This window comes from Urocitellus parryii, chromosome 4, assembly GCF_045843805.1.
Source record: "Urocitellus parryii isolate mUroPar1 chromosome 4, mUroPar1.hap1, whole genome shotgun sequence".
Classification (NCBI taxonomy): domain Eukaryota; kingdom Metazoa; phylum Chordata; class Mammalia; order Rodentia; family Sciuridae; genus Urocitellus; species Urocitellus parryii.
Genome location: NC_135534.1, coordinates 99,175,346 through 99,196,632, shown reverse-complemented (window position 1 = coordinate 99,196,632; position 21,287 = coordinate 99,175,346).

The following is a 21,287-nucleotide window of genomic DNA, read 5'->3' as shown; positions in this document are numbered from 1 at the left end:
TGCCTCTGGGTTCAATCCCTGGCACCAAAAAATAAATAATAAAATATATATACCATTGTGTTGGTACATATATTGTACTCAATAGAATTGGTTTGAATCTTTTGGGTTATTGGTCCTAATAATGAAAGATTTTGATATTTGACTTGTTTTTGGTGGGGAGGGATGGATATTGAACTCAGGGGTACTTTACCACTGAGTTACATCCCCAGCCCTTTTGTTTTTTATTTTGAGACGGGGTCTTACTCAGTTGGTAAGGCTAACCTGGAACTTGCAATCCTTCTGCCCAGACCACCCAAATTGCTGGGATTACAGGTGTGCACCACAGATCTGGCCTTAGATTTTAAAAAATATCCTTAACATTATTGAACTTTCTGGGACCCTTCGCTTGACTAATTTCTGAATTTCTTCTGAAGTCAGGATATCATTAAAAGTCAGTTTGATCCTGAATCCAGCAACATAAAAAAGGATTATATACTCTGACAGTGTCATTCATCCCAGAAATGCAAAAATGGTCTAACTTCCTAAAATCAATTAACACAATTCACATATTAATAGAGTAAAGGATTAAACCACATCACCATGTCAATAGATTCAGAAAAAAGGATTTGACTAAATCTAAATCATAATAAGAATTCTCAACAAACTTGAAAGAGAACTTCCTCAACGTGATAATTGTCATCTATAAATACCTACAGCTAACATCATACTTAATGATGAAACACTGAATGCTTTCCCCTGTGATCAGGAGTATGCAAGCATGTCAGTTCTTATAGCTTCTATTCAGTGTTATACTGGAGGTTCCTGTCAGTGCAGCCAGACAAGAGAAAGAAATAAAAGGCATCCAGATTAGAAATGAAGAAGTCTTTATTTTAAAAAAATCATGATTTTGTATGTAGAAAATCCTACATAATGTACATGCGCACACACACACACACAGACACATGCACATGTGCGCACACACTCATCTGTTAGAATTAATAAACGAGTTCAGCAACTTGCAGAATATAATAAGATCAACATGTTAAAAAATTGTGCTTCTACATACCAGCAATAAACAATCTGCAAATAAAATTTAAAAAACAATTCGATTTACGATAGTACTAAAAAGATTAAAATACAGTAGCCCCCCCATCTGCAGTTTCTCTTTCCGTGGTTTCAGTTACCTAAGAACAACCATGGTCAAAAAATATCAAATGAAAATTCCAGGGATAAACAACTCATAAATTTTTAATTGTGCACCATTCTGAGCAGCATAATGAAATCCCTCACAATCCAGCTTTGTTCAGCCTGAGACATGAGTCATCCCTTTGTCCATGCTATATATGTGCCACCCACACTATTGGTAACCTAGTAGCCATCTTGGTTATCAGATTTACTGTCACATACAGTATAATGCTTGTGTTTACAGGGGCAAGGATGGAGGGTTCAGGGTGCAGAGTCCAGTGCTCATCTGACCTCCAGGAGTCATTGTATTGCCACAGAGACAAGATCAACGTGTAGTTTCACTGTCATGTTATTGAAAAATGATTTATTGGAAGTATCAAAGCTTCATCTTCTCTCTCCTTCCTTCCTCCCAGGTCACACACTATCTTGGGGGTTTATCAGGGGTTTATCAATTTCATATCCTTCGAAGCCATCACTTTATAATTTACTTACATACTATACTTATTATTTATTGTCTCTATTCCCCAGTAGAATTTTGGTCCACAGGGCAGGAGTCCCTGTCTGTTCTATTCACTATTACATCCCAAGCACCCAGAGCAAAACCTGCTACTTAACTGGTGGTGCTCAATATATGAATATATATAAGTGAATGAAGAAGAAAAATATAAATTCCAGGGAGTAATACTTTCTTACAGACAAAGCAAGTCAATCGATAAAATGTACACATTTCCAAACTCTGCAAAGACCTGAAGATTCTAGTCAAGAGCCTCAGCTCTTTGAACTGAGGGGCAGAGGATCTACCTAATCTGTAATTTAGGATTTTGCCTGTCATTTAGCCATGGCTGTTTGCCTCAGTATCTTTCATGGTTAAAGGTTGACTATAGAAGAGAGAACACCAAACACCTGCTAGACATAGGGCTGCTAAGGACAGCTTTGCAGGTGGTATGTGATGTACAGAACAAACACAGGGGCCCTCCCTGCTCAGCATTCCTTATCTACTTTGATAAAACCTCACACCCTCACATTCCAGAATGTAGACAGGCTCTACCCTTCCCTGGGGCACCCTGAAAGGAATGGTTATATCCAAGCTAGAAAATTCTTCCCTATTAATGCCTATTATATGTCAGGCATTATATCATTTAGCTACACAAATATCTATAAGTCAAGTTCCTAACAAACAGGCTCCCAAGGCCAAGTTAATCTATGGGAGGTGTTCTCAAGTTGCTTAAAAAGGCAATAACAACCATAGTCCTAGGGTGAGGACAGAATTTCCTCACTCCTCTAAGTAGTGATTAAGGGTAGGCTGCCTGCCAAACTCACAAGCTTCACCAGAGTATAGTTTCCTGGTTCCTTCCTTTCTTTGCAGTCTGGCAGTCTGGCAAAATATATAATAAAACTGTATTCTCATTAACAAATGACCCAAGATTAATGTTTCATGGCACGTACAAAACAAGGGTTGCTTGATTAACAGAAAAGGGAGCTTTCTGCCAAGATCTCTCCCTCCCTCCCTCCAAAGAATAAACTTCCAACTGCCAATCAGTCTTTGACCTGCCACCTCACCTCCTTACCCCACTGTCCAACTAGCCCATCAAGTTGGAAGCTTTGTGTTGCATCCCTGAAGCTCAAATGTTATTTTCACCCACAGATAGAAGAAAAATCAACTGAAGAATTATTTGAGTAATGTCTCTCATGCATCCAACAAATCTTTACTGAGCAACCATTATGAACCAGACTCATTTGTAGGTGCTAAGAATTCAGTAAATGAAAGAGACAGATTCTGGTTCACAAGGAGCTTACATTTTAGTAGAGAGAAATTAAGACAGAAAATATTTTTTAGAGATCAAAATATCAAATAGTAGCCAGGTGTGGTGATGTATACCTATAATCCCAGCAACTCAGGAGGCTAAGGCAGGCAGATCATGAGTTCAAATCCAGCCTCAGCGACTTAGCAAGGCCCTAAGCAACTTAGAACCTGACTTAAAATAAAAGGAGTGGGCATGTGGCTCAGTGGTAAAGTGCCCCTGGGTTTAATACCTGGTACCAAATAAAATAAAATCAGCAAAAAATGCTATGGGGAGAAAGGCACAATGGCGCATGCTAGCAATCCCAGCAGCTCAGGAGGCTGGAGGATCCAAGTTCAAAACCAGCCTCAGCAACGGCAAAGTGCTTAAGCAACTCTGTGAGACCCTATCTCTAAATAAAATACAAAATAGGGTTGGTGATGTGGCTCAGTGGTCACGTGCCTCTGAGTTCAATTCCTGGTACAAAAAAAAAAAATGCTATGTGGAGAATTAAGAACCTCTATGACAAAGTGATAGTTAAACTAAGATCTGAAGGCCAAGACAAAAGTTCCCATGTCAAGAATATGAAGACAAGCATCTCAGGCAAAGAGAAGAGTTAGTGCTGAGGTTGGAAACTAGAGCAAGTTTGGGCTGTACATAAGGCAGGGAAAGCTGCTACAGTCCCCAGTGAACAGTTAGCAAAAAGAAGAGTGGTCATGGATGAGGTGGAGAAGCAGTCAGGACTAGTCAGAGGCTCCATGAACTCAGGAAATGCTGTGGTTTGGATAAGGTCCATGTATTAAAAGCTTGGTCCCCAGGGTGCCATTATTGGGAGGTGATGTAACCTTTAAGTGGGGCCTACTGGGAGGTCCTTATGTCATTGGAGGTATGCCCTCAAAAGGGATTGTGGGACCTTGGTCTCTTCCTCTTCCTCTCTTGCTCTAATTTCTGGTGAATGGTTTGCTCCACTATGTGCCCCCTCTATAACATGCTGCTCTCAGTCAGGGCCTGGAACTCCCAGAATCATTAACCAAAATCAACCTTATCTCTTTCTAAGCTAATAGCCTCTGGTATTTTGTTATATGACAGAAAGCTAATTGATTCCGGAAATTTGATCTAAATGCTAATTAAGGGTTTATAGCAGGAGGGATGATGCACCCTGATTTATGTTTCTAAGATTACTTAGGTCACTGGGAGGAGAATCGATTTTAACTTGTCAAAGATGGAAGCAGGGAAACCATTTGGGAGAAAATGCACTAGCCCAGGAGGAGAAAGATGATAGCAGAGTAGGATGCAGGAGTGGAGGGAGAGGGAACCCAGAATCGAATGTTGTGGAGGAAAGTTGGAAGGATCTGTCAATGGGTTAGACATAGGATACGAATAGAGGAGAATCCAGGACGACTCCCGGTTTTGGGTCTGACCACACTGTGCTCACAGATAACCTGGCCTATGAGAGTTGTTTCCCAGGCAAGCTGAATAGCTAAAGGACCTAGCTAATCTCCCATCTACTTTCTCTGTAAAAACCTGCCCTGCATTTGCAACGGAGCTTTTCATGTGCAGAATCATACATAGGTAGACCTCCTCAACAAGGCCTCTGCCAGGGGCAGTGGCAAAACACTTGTAATCCCAGCTACTCAGGAGGCTGAGGCAGGAGGATCACAAGTTCCAGGACAGCCTCAGAAACTTAGTGAGACCCTAACTATCTTAGTGAGTCCCTCAGCAACTTAGGGAGCTATCTGGCTCAAAAAATAAAGGGCCGGGATGTAGTTCAGTGGTAAAGTACCCCTGAGTTCAATCCTAGTACCAAAAGAAAAGGCCTTCTCCAGACAGCCCTGGTATTGATTTTGAAATTTTCCTGTTTAAAATAATGACTATGAAGAAAGTGTATATTCAATGCCCGAAGCAAGTGAGGCATAAACCTATTGCATACATATTCATAATAATGTACGCAACCAATGTACATGCTTATTGTTAAAATCATGTGAGACCCAAAATTAACTGCAGCCTATATCTGTCCAAATCCTTTCACAGAATTTAAGGAACAGGTCTTGTTTATACTCATAATGCCATGATTTCAAAATATTTAGAGATACTATAATCCCCATTATACAGAAGTGTAAACTGAAGTACAGAGAAAATAATAAATGGAAGTTCAAGAAGTGAAATATTTACTCCAAGGTCACATGTTGAGAGCCACAGCTGAAAGGGCCCCAGCAAACTTCCAGCTGCCAGCTAATTGGCTCCTCTGCGGTGATGCTCATTGGGCTGTTTCCCCGCCCTTTCAGACCACGGGGCTGCTCATTGGGGGACTCTTTTGGCTCCACCCACACAACCCAGCCAATCGGCCTCAAGAGAGGAGGAGTGGGGGTTGAGAGCCAGTGGTGGCAGTTGGGCTCTGAGGGAATTCCTGAAGAGCTCCTGTGGTGCAGCATCTGTGTTCTAAAAATAAAGTTCGTTTCTGCTTGACAAGTGGCTCGTGAATTGTGCCCAGCCAGACTGCAGCAGTCACACAGCTAGTCCCTGGCATTAGTCAACCCAATGCTCTTTCAACCAGGCCATATGGTTTTCCTAATAATTTTTACAGTACTGAGTATCCTTGGACCTCATGAAGAAGAGATAAATGAATTTCTAAATAAAAAGACTTTTTGAGATCTTAGAAAAAGCACACAAACAACATCCAGGGAGCATGCCAGGAAGACAGCAGGAAGACCCTGCCCTTGAGACATTTAGAGTCAGGGAGCTGGTCATTTGGCAGGTATTGCTAAGCACCTACTATATGCCAGGCATTGTACCAGACACCAGGCGTACAAAGATGAACCATACACAGTACCTTCTTTCAAGGAAATATGACTCTGTGAGGGAAAAAAAGCATATTTGAAAAATGTTAAAAACATACAAAAAGAGACATTGTGGACTAGTTCTTTACCATATCAAAAGCATCCATCAATCTCATAAAATTCTGCTTCTCCAATTGGCTCTTTCCTTTCTTTTAATTAATCACACTAGCTATGTGGCACCGTGCCACTGAAGAAAAGCGATTACTTATTTATTTTATCATTACTAGTAATTCTAATAACTATTGCAGTTATTCATGGTTTCACAGAAGTACAATCATTTATGCTGACAGTAAATGTCAGACACAACAATGGCACATTAAACACAAAAATGTTTTCTAATGATGGTGGTAATGCTGATGGAGCCATGTCACGTAGAGTTAGTGAATTCTTCCTAGAGTAGGTGATTTAATAATCAGATTTTGGGTAAGAGGCTTGTTCTGGTGAAGAAAAAGACAAAGCAATTACTACCTACTGTCAACTTCTCAAAAATGTTTTGACATACATTATTAGTTTTTTTTCTATCATAAAAAAAAAGAGTAAGACTGTAGGGGAAATTTTGTATTTCAGTAAAAAATTATACATTGTGTTGAGGTGATCCCTTAATTTATCTGACTCCAAATCCATAGAAGCTATTTTCCATTCTGTAAGTTATAAATGACTAATAACAGTGCAAAGTAATTTTTTATATATAGACATGCAAGTTCCTTCCTATCTGATGGAAGAGCCACTGACTTCCTCCCTCCCTCCTAGAAAACCAGCTTTACCTCTGCTTTTATTTTTATTTTAATATTTCTCACTTGTAAATGTGTCCATTCTTCAGAAACTCTTTTAAAACAATTGCAGAATTTGGCACTGGGTTCGATCCTCAGCACCACATAAAAAAATAAACAAATACAATAAAGTCATAAAAAAATAAAATTGCTGTCCTTTAAAAAACAAATTTCCTGGTTCCTTCTCCTATGGTTCGGATCTTGAATGACCCCAAAGGCCTATGTGTTGAAGGCTTGGTTGCCAGTCCCTGGAACTAGTGGGAAGTGGTAGAACCTGTAAGAGGTGGAGCCTAATGGAAGGAAGTTAGGGCACTGGAGCTGTGCCCTTGGAAGGTACACTGGGACCCTGGCCCCTTCCTCTCTTTTTACTTCCCAGCCACCATGAGGTAAAGAGACCTCCTCCATTGCTGTACCCACATCAGGATGTAGTGGGCTACCAGAGGCCCCAATTAACAAGGCCAAGAAACTGTGGACTGAAACCATGAACCAAAATAAACTTTTCTTACTATAAGTTGATGATCTCAGGTACATTATCAGAGTGATAAAAAGTTGACAAGCATACTCTTATAGATTAATGAATAGAATAAAATTTTAACACATGATCATTTTTATGTCTGTATGAGGGTCATAGTTTTATCTTAATTTGAACATTGTCTTTCAAGCAGATAAAAGAGAGATAGACAATATAAGAAAATGGGGGAGCTGGGGTTATGGCTCAGCGGTAGAGTGCTTGCCTTGCACGTGCAAGGCCCTGGTTCGATTCTCAGCACCACATTTAAAAAAAAAAAAATATATATATATATATATATATATGTATATATATATATATAAATATATTAAAATATGTATATATATAAATATATATATATATATATTAAAGTTATTGTGTCCAACTACAACTACAAACATTTTTTTAATTTATTTTAAATTAAAAAAAAGTGGGAGACACTAAGACAGAAGACAAAAAGATAAGGAGATTATCTGGTAAAATCTGAGAGAATCATTTAGAAGTCAAATCTTTAAAGTTAACTGGATATAAACTTTTCTTTTGGGTTGTGGTATAAGTGTGTGTTGGGAAAATATAATTAAAAATATTTTCCCAACCCAGAAAACCTCTCAACAAAGCAAGAGAAAGAAAACATTTTTATTATTGAATAAGCCTTAAACCAGAGTGTGATGCACATTCCATGCAGCCCATTAGCAGATGCAAAGACAGAAAGGAATCCCACCCTTTCACATAGTCAAGCAGAAAAACCCATTCCATACGTGTTCTCAAGACCAACCGTAAACAGTCCTCAAGTAAGAGGACCTGGCAGCACCACTTATTACACATAGCTCATCCTAAATTTACCAGGTAATAGGGGCAGCCATCTGTGCTACTTAATTGGTTTCAGACAAAGGAGAAATAAACTTATCCTATCTTTCTGACAGAAGATAGTTTTGCACCTGCAAAAAGAGCCAGGTATTCACTGAAGTTAGTCTCCTACCCTCCCATCGAAACTGGAATATCAAGATACTATCTTCCCTGGATGATTTCATCGCAAAAAAAAAAAATGGTTCCCAAGTGTTTAAAAAAAAAACATCCCTGGGCAAAGGCTTATTTAAATTTTAAAAGGATTTCATATACTTCAAAGAATAGGAAAGAACTTACAAGTTTTCTAAAGTAAATACTCTAAGAGACCAGAGCATATCTCTTCCCTTATTTTTAACAGGGAGAACTGAGTCTCTTATTTAAGTTTGAATTTGCCTTACTTACTCAGGTAACTGTAGTGCTCACCTGCACAGCTGGAGGCTTGGTCAATGCCCTCCCACAAATTGTGATGCTCAGACCCCCACATGCAAGTCCAGTTCCATCTCTTAAGGCCCCAACCCTCTCTGAGGTATTCAGAAGTCCCTGTGTGACTATACCTGTCCAAGAGGTTAGGGTCTGCTTGGCGTTGAGACTGAAGGATGGCATCGTTGCTACTAGACAGGTTGTTCCTGGAAGAGTCACTCTGGGAGCTAGTGTCACAGATGTCTTGAGGAAAGTTAAAGGGACTTTCCACTCTCTACAACACTCTAAAGAGTTCCTCAGGAGAGGTCAAGCTCATGCCCCCCTGTTGGGTTCCCTCAGGGGTTCTCCAACTCAGACTCTTTTGATGTAGCTACTTCCCCAGCATGTGAGTCTTCCCTGAGAAAGTGGGTTCCAGCCCAGGCTACTAACAGACTAAGAGCTGTGTTTTTTTCTCTTCCTCAATTCATCAGGGCAGAGACTCAATCACTGACTCCAACTCCAGCCATTATGGCAGTTCTATGGGAGGGAAACAAACTCCTAGTCTTCCCTGCCACTGAATCTAGAACTGATGTTCTAGATTGCTGGAAACTGATGAAAAACCATGCTGTTTTCTGCTGCAGTCCGGCTGCAGCAAACTAACCGAGGGGTGACGAGCAACTTGTGTAGATTGATACAGCAGGAGTGGGAGCCGTTTATTGTAGGACAACAGAGGTATTTATACATTTTACACAGCTTATCTTAATTAACATAAACTCCATACAGCAGTCAACCAATAAGGAATCTCCACACTTTTTTTTTAATATTTATGTTTTAGTTTTAGGTGGACACAATATCTTTATTTTACATTTATGTGGTGCTGAGGATTGAACCTAGTGCCTCGTGCATGCTAGGCAAGCGCTCTACCACTGAGCCACAACCCTAGCCCCAGGAATCTCCACACTTAATGGCTCGCTGGCGTTACTTCACAGACCACTCCCTCTGGCAAAATGCCAGGCGCCATCCAGACTTGTTTACAGACTTTAACAGTTTTCCTCCAATCAAGGCTCCCTTACCTTGAATGCTGGGGCACAAGATTGGACTCCTGTCCTTTCAAGAGATTCCTGAGTTCCTATAAATTTTCTACCTCCTTCTCTCTCTCTCTTTTTTTTTTTTTAAGTTGGATAGACATAATACCTTTAATTTGTTTACTTACTTTTTATATGGTGCTGAGGATCAAATCCAGTGCCTCACAAGTGCTAGGCAAGTATTCTACCACTGAACCATGACCCCAACCCCCTCCACCTTCTTAAAGCTATAAACATTAAACAAATTGGAATATGGACTGAGGATGTAGTTCAGTGGCAGAGTACTTTCCTAGAATACATGAGGCTTTGCATACCTAAGTTCTATCTCCAGTTATTTTTTTTTCATATTTATCTTTTAGTTTTTTTAGGTAGACATAATATCTTTATTTTACATTTATATGGTGCTGAGGATCGAACCCAGTGCCTTGCGCAAGTTAGGCGAGCACTCTACCACTGAGCCACAACCCCAGCCCTATCTCCAGTTCTTAAAAAAAAATGAATTTAAAAAAAAAAAGAGAGAAAGGAGGTACCTTAGCACATTTCCTGTTGTTATAACAAAATACCTGAGACCAGATACTTTGTGAAGAATAGAAGTTTAGGGCCGGGGTTGTGGCTCAGTGGTAAAGCGCTTGCCTAGCAGCGTGAGACTCTGGGTTTGATCCAGGAAACACATAAAAATAAACAAATAAAATAAAGGTATTGTGTCCATCTACAACTGCAAAAAAATTTTTTTTAAAAAAGAATAGAAGTTTATTGGATCACAGTTTTGGAGACTAAGTCCAAGAAGAGAATTGGCATCTGTTCAGCATATGGGGAAGGCCTGGGCCTTCTTGCTACACCAACACAGAGAGCATCACATGGTGCTGAGAAAGCATATTTCCTCAGTTCTTTCTTCCTCTTCTTATATAGCCACTAATAATATTGGGAGACCTCATTTTCATGACCTCAAGTTCTGCAGGCATCTAACAACACTTAAAATTAATTAGCTTAGAACTTGAGAAAGAATCTGTGTATTCTCAATTCCCAAATTCAGCTTTGAAATTAAAGTTTACTTCTTCTTTGCAAAGAAGAAAAGAAATGAGTTAAGTTTTAGAAAGAGACATTGAAACCTTGAGATAGATAATTAGATTAACTAGCATTACTACTAGTTAATCTACTGGCATTCAAAAGCAATCACACTGTCCCCCCAATGTACAGACTTTTTTTGAGAGAGCACAGGACTAATTCATTCCAAAATTCACCTCCAAATTGGAATTAAATTCATTTCCAACACTCCCCAAATAGAATAGTTTTTGCTAAGGTTCTGAGTCCTTTCCCTAATCATCTTTCCTTTTTAATTGCTAATATGTTTCTAATAATTCATATTTGTTTAAAGAATATAAAAGAAAGTTCAAAACAAAGTGGATTAACTGGGCTGGGGTTGTGGCTCAGTGATAGAATGCTTGCCTAGCATGTGTGAGGCACTGGGTTTGATCCTCAACACCTCATAAAAATAAAAAATAAAGGTATTGTGTCCACCTACAACAAAAAAATATTTTTTTAAAAAATGGATTAACTACTATGATGAATCAAATACTCACAGATTTTGCATATTGTCTTTGCTCACTTTTTTGCAGCTGCCAAATTGAGCAATAGGTGTGGGGAGTTCCACCCAATTTCAAGGGAAATGACCTCAAGAGAAAGTAATTATCCCATTGAGCAGCTCTACTACCCGGGTGACTGATCTTGGTTCCTAAGTTTCATGGTCCTGCTGACTCACTTCTCTAGTTAAGATGTTTATCGCCTGAAGCATAACACTTAGGCCACTGAATCCATTTCTACTTCGAATATGCCAAAATTAAAAGCATCACAGGAGAGGAATCCCTCTTACATGTTAGTTACAACATAAATATAAGTGAAAGAGGAACAAAAAAAAAAAAAAGCTTGTGCTTTTTCAGGAATCCTTTCTTTATCTGGCATTATTGAATACTGATGATTTTTTTTTTTTTTTTTTTTTTTTTTTGGCGGTGGGTACTGGGGTTTAAACCCAGGAGTGCTTTACCGCTGAGCCACATCCTCAGGCCTTTTTTTTTTTTTTGAATGCTTTTTATTTTTATACTAACTTCCACAGGACCTTGCTAAGTTGCTGAGGTTGGCTTTGAACTTATTAAGATCCTCCTGCCTCAGCCTCCCAAGTCGCTGGGATTACAGACATGGGCCACTGCACCTGGCATTGGGATGGGCTTTATGTTGAAAAGGAGAAAGAAGACCATTGACTGTCTATTATTGGGCTCTCTTGTTTGAGCTTAATGGTTCTTAGGGGACATGGATCTAGGCTTCAAGTTTAAGGGACAGATCCTTAAATTTGTCCCATTAGCCATTAGAGATTCAGTTTGGCTATGCTCTTTAAAAAAAAAAAAATTAAGATACTGATGGGCCTTTATTTTATTCATTTATTTATTTGTGGTGTTGAAAATCAAATCCGGTACCTCACACTGGCTAGGCAAGCACTCTACCGCTGAGCCACAACCCCAGCCCCATGGCTATGCTCTTAAGGACTAGTTTATAAACTAAAATGTTGATGCATTCATTTTTTTATGCACACACACAATACAAATGTCAAAGAGGAAAAAAAATCCAGTGCCCATCATTAGTCAAGATACTCACTTCCTAATTTTTAAAAAAATTGCTTAGAAACAAAACCCAGCCAAACGCAACGGTGCCTGCCTATAATCCCAGGAATTTGGGAGGCTGAGGTAAGAGGATTCAAGTTAGGGAGACACTATCCCAAAATAAAATGGGCTAAGGATATACCTCATAGTAAAGCACCGCTGGGTTCAATCACCAGTACCAAAAGAGAAGAAGGAGAAGGAAAAGAAGAAGACTACAAAGAAGAAAGCCATTACCAGAAGTCTAGTTTTGAGCACAATACCTGTCTATTGTCTTACCTGCCTCCCCAATGAGCCTGTGAGCTTCTAGTGTCTTCTTCATCCTTGTATCCCCAGAGCCCAGCATAAGTGCTTGGTACATAGTAAATGCTCAAATAATTTTTATATATGAATGAATAATAAGATAATGTATGTGAAATCCCAGTTTTGATTATGAATAAGGAATGGCATCGTTGAGCTATGGCAGATGAATGTACCTAGCCATATTCACAGTGGGAGCAGTGGAAGTATGAAAGCAAATCCTGGGAAGCAAGTGAAAATGCACATGAGGGGGGTAGGTGGCGCAGGCTGGAATCTCAACAACTCAGGAGGCTGAGGCGGGAGGAACCCAAGTCCTGGGTCAGTTTCAGCAGCTTAGTGAGACCCCGTCTCAAAATAAAAAATAAAAAAGGGCTGGGGATGATGCTCTGTGGCAAAGTCCTCAGTACCATAAAAAAAAAAAAAAAGTTGCACATGTATAAAGTCAAGATTAATGACACAATACTAATTAATGTTTTTAGACAACATTGTGGAGAAACAGAATATAAGATGTAAAAAGCATTTTAATATGGGGCCGGGGTTGTGACTCAGCAGTGGAGCGCTCTCCTAGCACATGTGAGGCCCTGGGTTCCATCCTCAGCACCACATAAAAATAAATAAAATACAGGTATTGTGTCCAACTACAACTAAAAAAATATTTTTAAAAAGCATTTTAGTATAAAAATAATGTAAAAGGAAAGAAGGGAAAATCCACAATTAAAATATATGTCTGTCACCAGGTGTTCATCAACTCAGAAACGTGGGCTCTAAAATTTAAAAGCTGAGAAATTCTCCATGAATTTTTTTTTTTTTTTTTTTTTTGCAGTGCCAGCAATAGAACTCTGGTCCTCATGAATGTCAGGCAAGTGCTCTACCACTGAGTCACATTGTCTTACCTGCATAGAAGGTTTAAATTTTTTTCTATTTGCATTTATTTTACGTAACATGGAAAGGAGAAAAAAAAATTGGGGTAACTTTACTAGTTAAAATTTCCCAGATCTTGTAAAAAGACAGAGGTCATACTGATGGCGTTTAGGTGGAATGCTGAGAATATTTGGGTTAAAATGTATACTGATATGTGGTTCAGTGGTAGAGCGTTCGCCTAGCACATGTGAGGCCCTGGGTTCCATCCTCAGAACCACATAAAAATAAATAAAATAAAGGTATTGTGTCCATCTTATAACTAAAAAAAAAAAAAAATAAGCCTTTAAATAAAAAAGTACACTGAGTCCAAGATAACTTAGTGGTTATCTCTCATCTGGCCTGAAGAATATTTTGATTTACTAAGCTTGTTAGATAAAACAAAAGAGCTAAGTAGTTTTTAAAAATTATTGTGTTCTCCAAGCTTCTAAGTCACAGAGGAAATAAACCAATGACACATAATCCCATAATTCTGCTCTGACAGCCTCGAGGGAAAATAACGAGTTTGGAGAGGGGAGGAAATGCTCTGGCCTCAAATCTGACAAGGCTACTAACATAGTTTAATTATGGTTGAGGCGGCAACATTGACATTATGTAAGCGATCACTCACATCCATCTTTTTAGGAAAAGAATATTCATAAATAGGACAATTGATAGACAAGAAAGTGCCACTTCCTTCCTTATTCACAGTAGCAGCTATCAATCCAATTTCCTTTTAAGAATGTGGTATAAGAATTATTTGTATTGGTGAAATATTGAAATATCAAGGAAAGATTTGGATTTGGAAACTGGTTCTTAAATTCTTTCGCAATGATTATCTCTTTCTTTCCACTAGACGGCGCAGTTTTCTTGTTTCTTAATCAGTCTCCCCTGCCCGCTTCACTGACCCCCACCACCACCCACTACCACCCACCACCACCCCCTCCCTCTGTAGGGAGAGAAAAAAGGAGGAGGGGCGGGGGAGAGCGCGAGGGAAAGAGACAAGGAAAATCACGTGGGTAGTTGCTTTCCTTCATCTCTCTCCCCATGTCTGTCTCTCTGTGTGTCTTTTTCTTTCATTCATTTGAATCCCAAAAATAAACTGGACAGAATGCTTAGGAAAACTAGTCCTTAAGCATAGCCCTGGTGCTAGAGTTGGGAAGAAATAAGAAACCCCTTACCTGGATTTCATTTTTTTTTTAAGCACTATTTTTTCCACAGTAGAGTAGCTGAGACTAATAGAAACCCAGGCAATAGGAGTAGGGGGGAGGTGCAATTTCAACAGAGCAGAAGTATGCTAAGTGAAAATTTGCTCGAAACTGGGAGTGTGTTTGGGATATGTTGGCATTATTTTGCCCTCCAGATGTAGACTTTAAAGGAGGAGTCAACCATGAGGCCACCATACAGTAAGCAGAACCAAAAGAGATATGACTGGTTTACTGTGCCTGGTAACAAACAATGACTGAATAGACACCACCTTGTTTAAAATTGAGTATGATGGGAAAAAGCAGCATGGAAACTATTAAAAAAAAAAAAAAAAGCAAAGCTTAAAACAAGAGAAAGGAAAATATTCTAGCAGTGCAAAAGCTCTGCATTCACCTGAAAATTTTTTTCCCCCAGTAACCAAGGGGAGTAGGGGAAGATGTGGGAGACACTGGAAAATTGTTGGTTGTATTAAGTGGAATTGAGGAAGATATGAACTCTAACAGAAAAAAATTAATATAGGCTAAAATGAAAGGTAAAACAGATGTAATGAAAGGGAAGAAGGAAAAGACTTCAAAGAAATAAAAAACATAGAAAAAGGAGTTAAAGCAAAATTAATTCTGTCAAAATTATAACAAAAGACATATTTGAATAAATTTCTCAGAAGCAGAGGACAAGAACAGACAAAAAAAATGCTTACCAAAAGACAAAGATGTAATCCCAATATGTTTCTCATACTTTTATTTATGATAGGAAAAAAGATAGAATTGGTTGGGTGCAATGAAACACACCTGTAATTCCAGCTGCTCAGGATGCTAAAGCAGGAAGATCACAAATTCCAAGTCCAGCCTCGATCACATAGAAAGATCCTGTCTCCAAATAAATTAAAAAGTCCAGAGATGGAGCTTGGTGGTAAAGTGCTTGCTTAGCATTCGCAAAGCCCTGGGTTGTACCCCGAGTATCCAAAAAAAAAATCAAGCCTAAAAATTTAACTGAAAGACCAGTTTAACTAATCATGGGACATTCATACACATTAGGTGGGTTTCCTTTAGGTTGCAAGTAACAGCATATCCATTATTCTATCACACAAAAAAGAACACTAGAGCAGAATATGTCCTATTAAAGGTAGTAGGTGGACCCAGCTGGGTGCATGCAACAGATCACTGATGACATCCAACACCCGGGTTCCTTCTGCCTTTCTGTTATATCATTGTGGGCATATTGGCTTGTCACTTCTAGGTGGGTTGACTTGTGTCACAGTATGGTTGAAATAGCTTCAAGTATCACATTCTTATTTGATTGATTTTAAAGACAGGAAAAGGTTTCAGTAGGGAAGTTAAAGCCTTGGTTGAGAACATCTTTTTCAGAAAATGTAAAATCCTTTTACATTTTATTGACCAGAACTGAAAAACATGGCCACCTCTTGCTGTAAGAGAGGCTTAGAAAAAGAGAGGGTCCATGTTTTCAGTAAGCAGTAACAACAGAGAAAGAGGCTGGGGATAACAGGTGTAAAATTCCAAAATAATAAGGAGTATTTCATGCGTATTAAAGCGTGCACATCTATCTTTGACAATCTCATCATCTTCTTCGGATAGAGTTTTAAATTGGAATTCCTAGGTAAATTATCACTAGTCTTTTAAAAGTCCTGGTTATATAATGCAATTAATTTCCAGAAAGCCAGTACCATTGTATGTATGTCAATGTATGTGTCTTTCCTTTCCTTCTGAGTGAGTACTGAGTGATGTCCTTTGTTGAGGGTTCCTGTTTGTTTTAGCTGAAAAGCAGCAATAGGCATAAAAGGAAGAGCCAGCATTCTTTCTTAAATAGCAAAGATATGCATATTAAAACTAAGATAAAGCAAGATTTCCTGTTCTTTCTCATTTCCATTAATTGGAGTTACTCACCTTAAAATAATGGGATTTTTTTTTTAATGAGGAATAAACATAAGGGAAAAAAGAACAATGTATCACTACTTTCAGGTGACATGAGCACATAATTAGACAATATAAGTTAGTAAAATAAAAACCATTAGAAAAAAAAGAGAGGTGGAGAAACAGAATAAGCAATATGCAAGGAGATGAGTACTCATGGTGTAAATTTTACATTTGGTGGGGGGCGGTACCAGGGATTGAACACAGGGGTACTTAACCACTGAGCCACATCCCCAGACCTTTTTTGTATTTTTTATTTAGAGACAGGGTTGCTGAGTTTCTTAGGACCCCACTACGTTCTGAGGCTGGCTTTGAACTCATGATCCTCCTGCCTCAGCCTCCCAAGACACTGAGATTGCAGGCATGAGCCACCACATCCGGCTAAGTTTTACATTTTTTAATAATAAAAGATCTTTTCCCAATTTTTACTTGTACCAAGATACATATAACATAAAATTTACTAAATTAACCATTTTAAATGCACAATTTGCTATTAAACACATTCATAATGTTGTACAACCATCACCATCTCCCAAACTCTTTTCTTCTTGGCAAAACTGAAACTCCATACCATTAAACAATAACTTCCCATTTCTTCCTCCTCCCATCCCTGGGGACCACCATTCTACGTAATGTGTCTATCCCTTTGACCTCTCTAAGTACCTCACATATAGCATTATGGTTTAGATCTGGAATGTTCCCCAACATCACATTTTGAATACATGATCCCCAGTGCAGCAAGGTTCAGAGGTGATGCTTTTAGGCAATGATTGGATCATGAAGGCCCTTGACTATGGGGGGGGGGGGCGCGGAGAGGGTTGGGACCTAATTGGAGGAAGTAGGTTAATAAGAGTGTGCCCTATGGGGCTGGGGATGTGGCTCAAGCGGTAGCGAGCTCGCCTGGCGTGCGTGCGGCCCGGGTTTGATCCTCAGCACCACATACCAACAAAGATGTTGTGTCCGCCGAGAACTAAAAAATAAATATTAAAAATTCTCTCTCTCTCTCCTCTCTCACTCTCTCTTTAAAAAAAAAAAAAAAAAAAAAAAAAAGAGTGTGCCCTAGAAGGGCTTATCATCTTCCCAGCTTTCTTTCTCCTCCCCTTCTTCTCCTCTCCCTCCCTCCCTCCTTCCTGCTGAGCAGCTTTCCTCCACCACACCCTTCCTCCCAGATGTTTCTGATGTTTCTGCCTTGCAGCCACTCAACCATGGACTGAATCTTCTGAAACCACGAGCCAAAATAAATCTTGCCTTCTCTACGTTGTTCTTGTAAGGTATTTTGGTCACAGTGACAAAAAGCGGACTAGCACATACAGTGTTTGTCTTTTTGTGACCGACTTATTTCACTTAGCAGAACGTTTTGAAGATTCATTCCTGTCATAGCGTCTGTCCAAATTTCCTTTCTTTTTAAGAGGGATAATATTCCCCTGTGTGTATATACCACAGTTTGCTTATTTATTCTTCCACTGATGAGCACTGGGGTTGTTTCCACCTTTTAGCTATAGTGAATAATGCTGCTGTGAACATGGTATACAACCCTGTTTTCATTTATTTGGGGTATTCAGCCTGATGTGGATTCAATCTGATGTGGAATTACTGGATCATATGGTAATTCTATTTTTGAGGAACCACCATACACTCTGCACAGTGGCTTTACACAAGCATTTCATTTCTCCACATATTCCCTAATATTTATTATTTTCTGTTTTGGGCTTTAAAATAACAAAAAAACAAATAGTCATTCTAATGAGTAAGAAATGGTATTTCATTGTAGCTATTTTTTTAAGTAAGGAATTATTTTTTTAGTTATATACAATACCTTTATTTTGTTTATTTTTATGTGGTGCTGAGGATCGAACCCAGAGTCTTGCACATGCTAGGCAAGCGCTCTACCACTGAGCCACAACCCCAGCCGGCCTTGTGTGTGTGGGTGTGTGTTTGGTACCAGGGATTGTGAAAAACCAGCCTCTACCTCAGAGCAAACCAATCTCAGACTGAAGGTAAAAGGATGGGAGAAAACATATTCACATGGATCTCATAAACAAGCGGGAGTTTCTAGCCTTCTATCCAATAAAGTGAACTTCAAGCTAAAGTTAATCAGAAGGGGTCTGGGGATGCGGCTCAAGCGGTAGTGCGATTGCCTGGCATGCGTGCGGCCCGGGTTCGATCCTCAACACCACATACAAAGATGTTGTGTCTGCCGAAAACTAAAAAATAAATATTAAAAAAAAATTTAAAAAAAATAAAATAAAGTTAATCAGAAGGGACAAAGAAGAACATTTCATACTGATTAAGGGAATTATACATCAACAAGAAATAACAATTGCAAATTTTTATGCCCCAAACAATGGAGCATCTATGTACATCCAACAAACCCTTCTCAGGGTTAAGAATCAAATAGACCACAACACAATAATACCAGGTGACTTTAACATACCTCTCTCACTTCTGGATAGATCCTCCAAACAAAAACTAAATAAAGAAGCTATAGAACTAAAACATGCAATTAATAATTTAGACTTTACAGACATATATAGAATATTTCATCCATCAATGACTCAATACACCTTCTTCTCAGCAGCACATGGAGCCTTCTCTAAAACAGAACATATCTTAGGCCACAAAGCAACTCTTAGCAAATACAAAAAAATAGAGATAATACCTTGCATTCTATCAGAACATAATGGAATAAAACTAGAAATCAATGATAAAATGGAATGAAATTAGAAATCAATGATAAAATAAAAAACAGAAGCTACTCTAACACCCAGAGATGAAATAATATGCTATCGAATGGCAAAGGAATAGCAGAAGAAATCAGGGATGAAATTAAAAAATATTTAGAGGAAAATGAGAATATTGATACAACATCAAAATCTCTAGTAGGCTAAAACTTCCTTTATTCTAAGTTTTATGCCTATGTCTAATGATATTATAATTTATTTCTCAAAATCTTTTATTGTGTGTGTGGTGCAGGGGATTAGAACACAGGGCCTTGTGCATGCAAGGCAAGCACTCTACCAAGTAAGCTATATCCCCAGCCCCTCAATATCTTCTCTCTCATTTTAAACCATTATAGGTGAAGACCCCTTGGATCTACTATAAGAAGACTTCCTGGGCTAGACTCATCTTCTAAAGGATTCTATCTTTGATATGGTGTGATCTTGTTATATTTCATAAAAAATGAATCTCATATTCTATATTATACAGATTATATTTCTGAAAGTGATAGAATTGGATATATTGTGCCTTCTACCACTTCCAGCAATGTATAAAACTGGGAAACTTAGATTTACTAAAAAAGACACCAATAAAAGCCTTGTAACCACACTAGAAATGGCTGTTTGGGGATTCTAACATGAAATGCAATTCTTAAGCATCAGGTACACAGCTGTGGAGAAGCCTAATACAAAGGTGCTTAAGGTCCTAGGACCTGAAAATCCAGCCCCATTGAGAATCGTGACCCTGACAACTCAATAGGTCTCCAGAGAAACGAATATCTTTCCTCAGTAAACAGTTATTTCTCATGAGTTTATGGATGAAGACTGCCAGGCATAAACTACTTCTTCAAAGACATTCTGATCCCTGACCAGACAACTGACTTATATTTAGGTTTACACCTATTTTATGTTTATATCGTGTATCTGAAAATTCCAGGATCTGCATTCTTTTTAGATGTGGTCCTGTTTCTTGTGCTGACTCACTTAAGGTATTCCTCTATGCATTTAAAAAAAAAAAGATTACAATTTTTTTTTCTGCAAGTTCATATTAATCAAAAGATTGTAGGGATTTTTGAGGCCTGTGTTGGGGGAATCTTCCTCCAGTGAGGATTTGTGTTTATTTCTACCAAGCACTGCAGGTCTTACCAACTAGGTAAATGTTAAATTTGTAGCATGTAATCTTTTCAGACACGCAGACAGTATTAATTCAGGATCCAGACCACATGTGGACTGGTCCTTAACCACATACTCTCAAAGACTTTCTTTCCTCCAATCAGAACCAAGGTAAGACAGCTTTTCTCTGCTCTCTGCATTTTCAGGTAAAAAAAAAAATTTCTAATTCACCCTCAGAGAGAGGGTAAGATTATAGTTCCTGGATTTATGAAGTCTCCACTCTAACTCCCCAATCTGAGCCCAAGGATTTGTTCCTGGTCCCTGTATCTCCATCTCCAGACCAGAACTCTAGTTCACCTAGAGTAGGTGATGCTCCCAGTACAACTGATGCCCTCAGCATTTGCTTAGCTCTCTACTTGCATGATTATTCTGCTCTGACTTTAGAGATTTCAAGCTCACAAGTGTATTTATTTTTTGTATAACTTTATTTATTTATTTATTTATTTATTTATTTATTTATTTATTTATGTGGTGCTAAGGATTGAACCCAGGGCCTTGCACGTGTGAGGCGAGCACTCTATCACTGAGCAGTAACACCAGCCCTACAAGTGTTTTTAACAGTATTCCTGTTAACATTCCTACGGGCTTCATATTAAAATGTTTTCTAAAATTGTTCACCATGTTGCAGAAACAGAAGTCTATAAATTTTCTTCTTGGCCTATCTCACAAATTCAAAACTTCAGTAATTACATATCCCTCCCACTATTAATTTTCCTTCAAAAATTCCCTCTGATCACCTCTTATCCACCTATTTAAAACAAAAAACTGAGAATAGATTTCTTCCTTGCTCTATCTTTAACACCCCAGTATAATTTGTTAATTCCAAGTTCAGAATATCTCTTGATTGTGTCTCCTTCATTCTGGGTACTAAATTACTGAATTTATAATTTATGTTCTGACTTATTAGTTTCCTTTTTCATGCTTACCTTCCTCAAATCCATACTTCACACAGCTACAAGCATAACTTATTTAAAATAAGTGGCACATCTCTGTAATACCAGCAATTCAGGAGGTTGAGACAGGAGGAT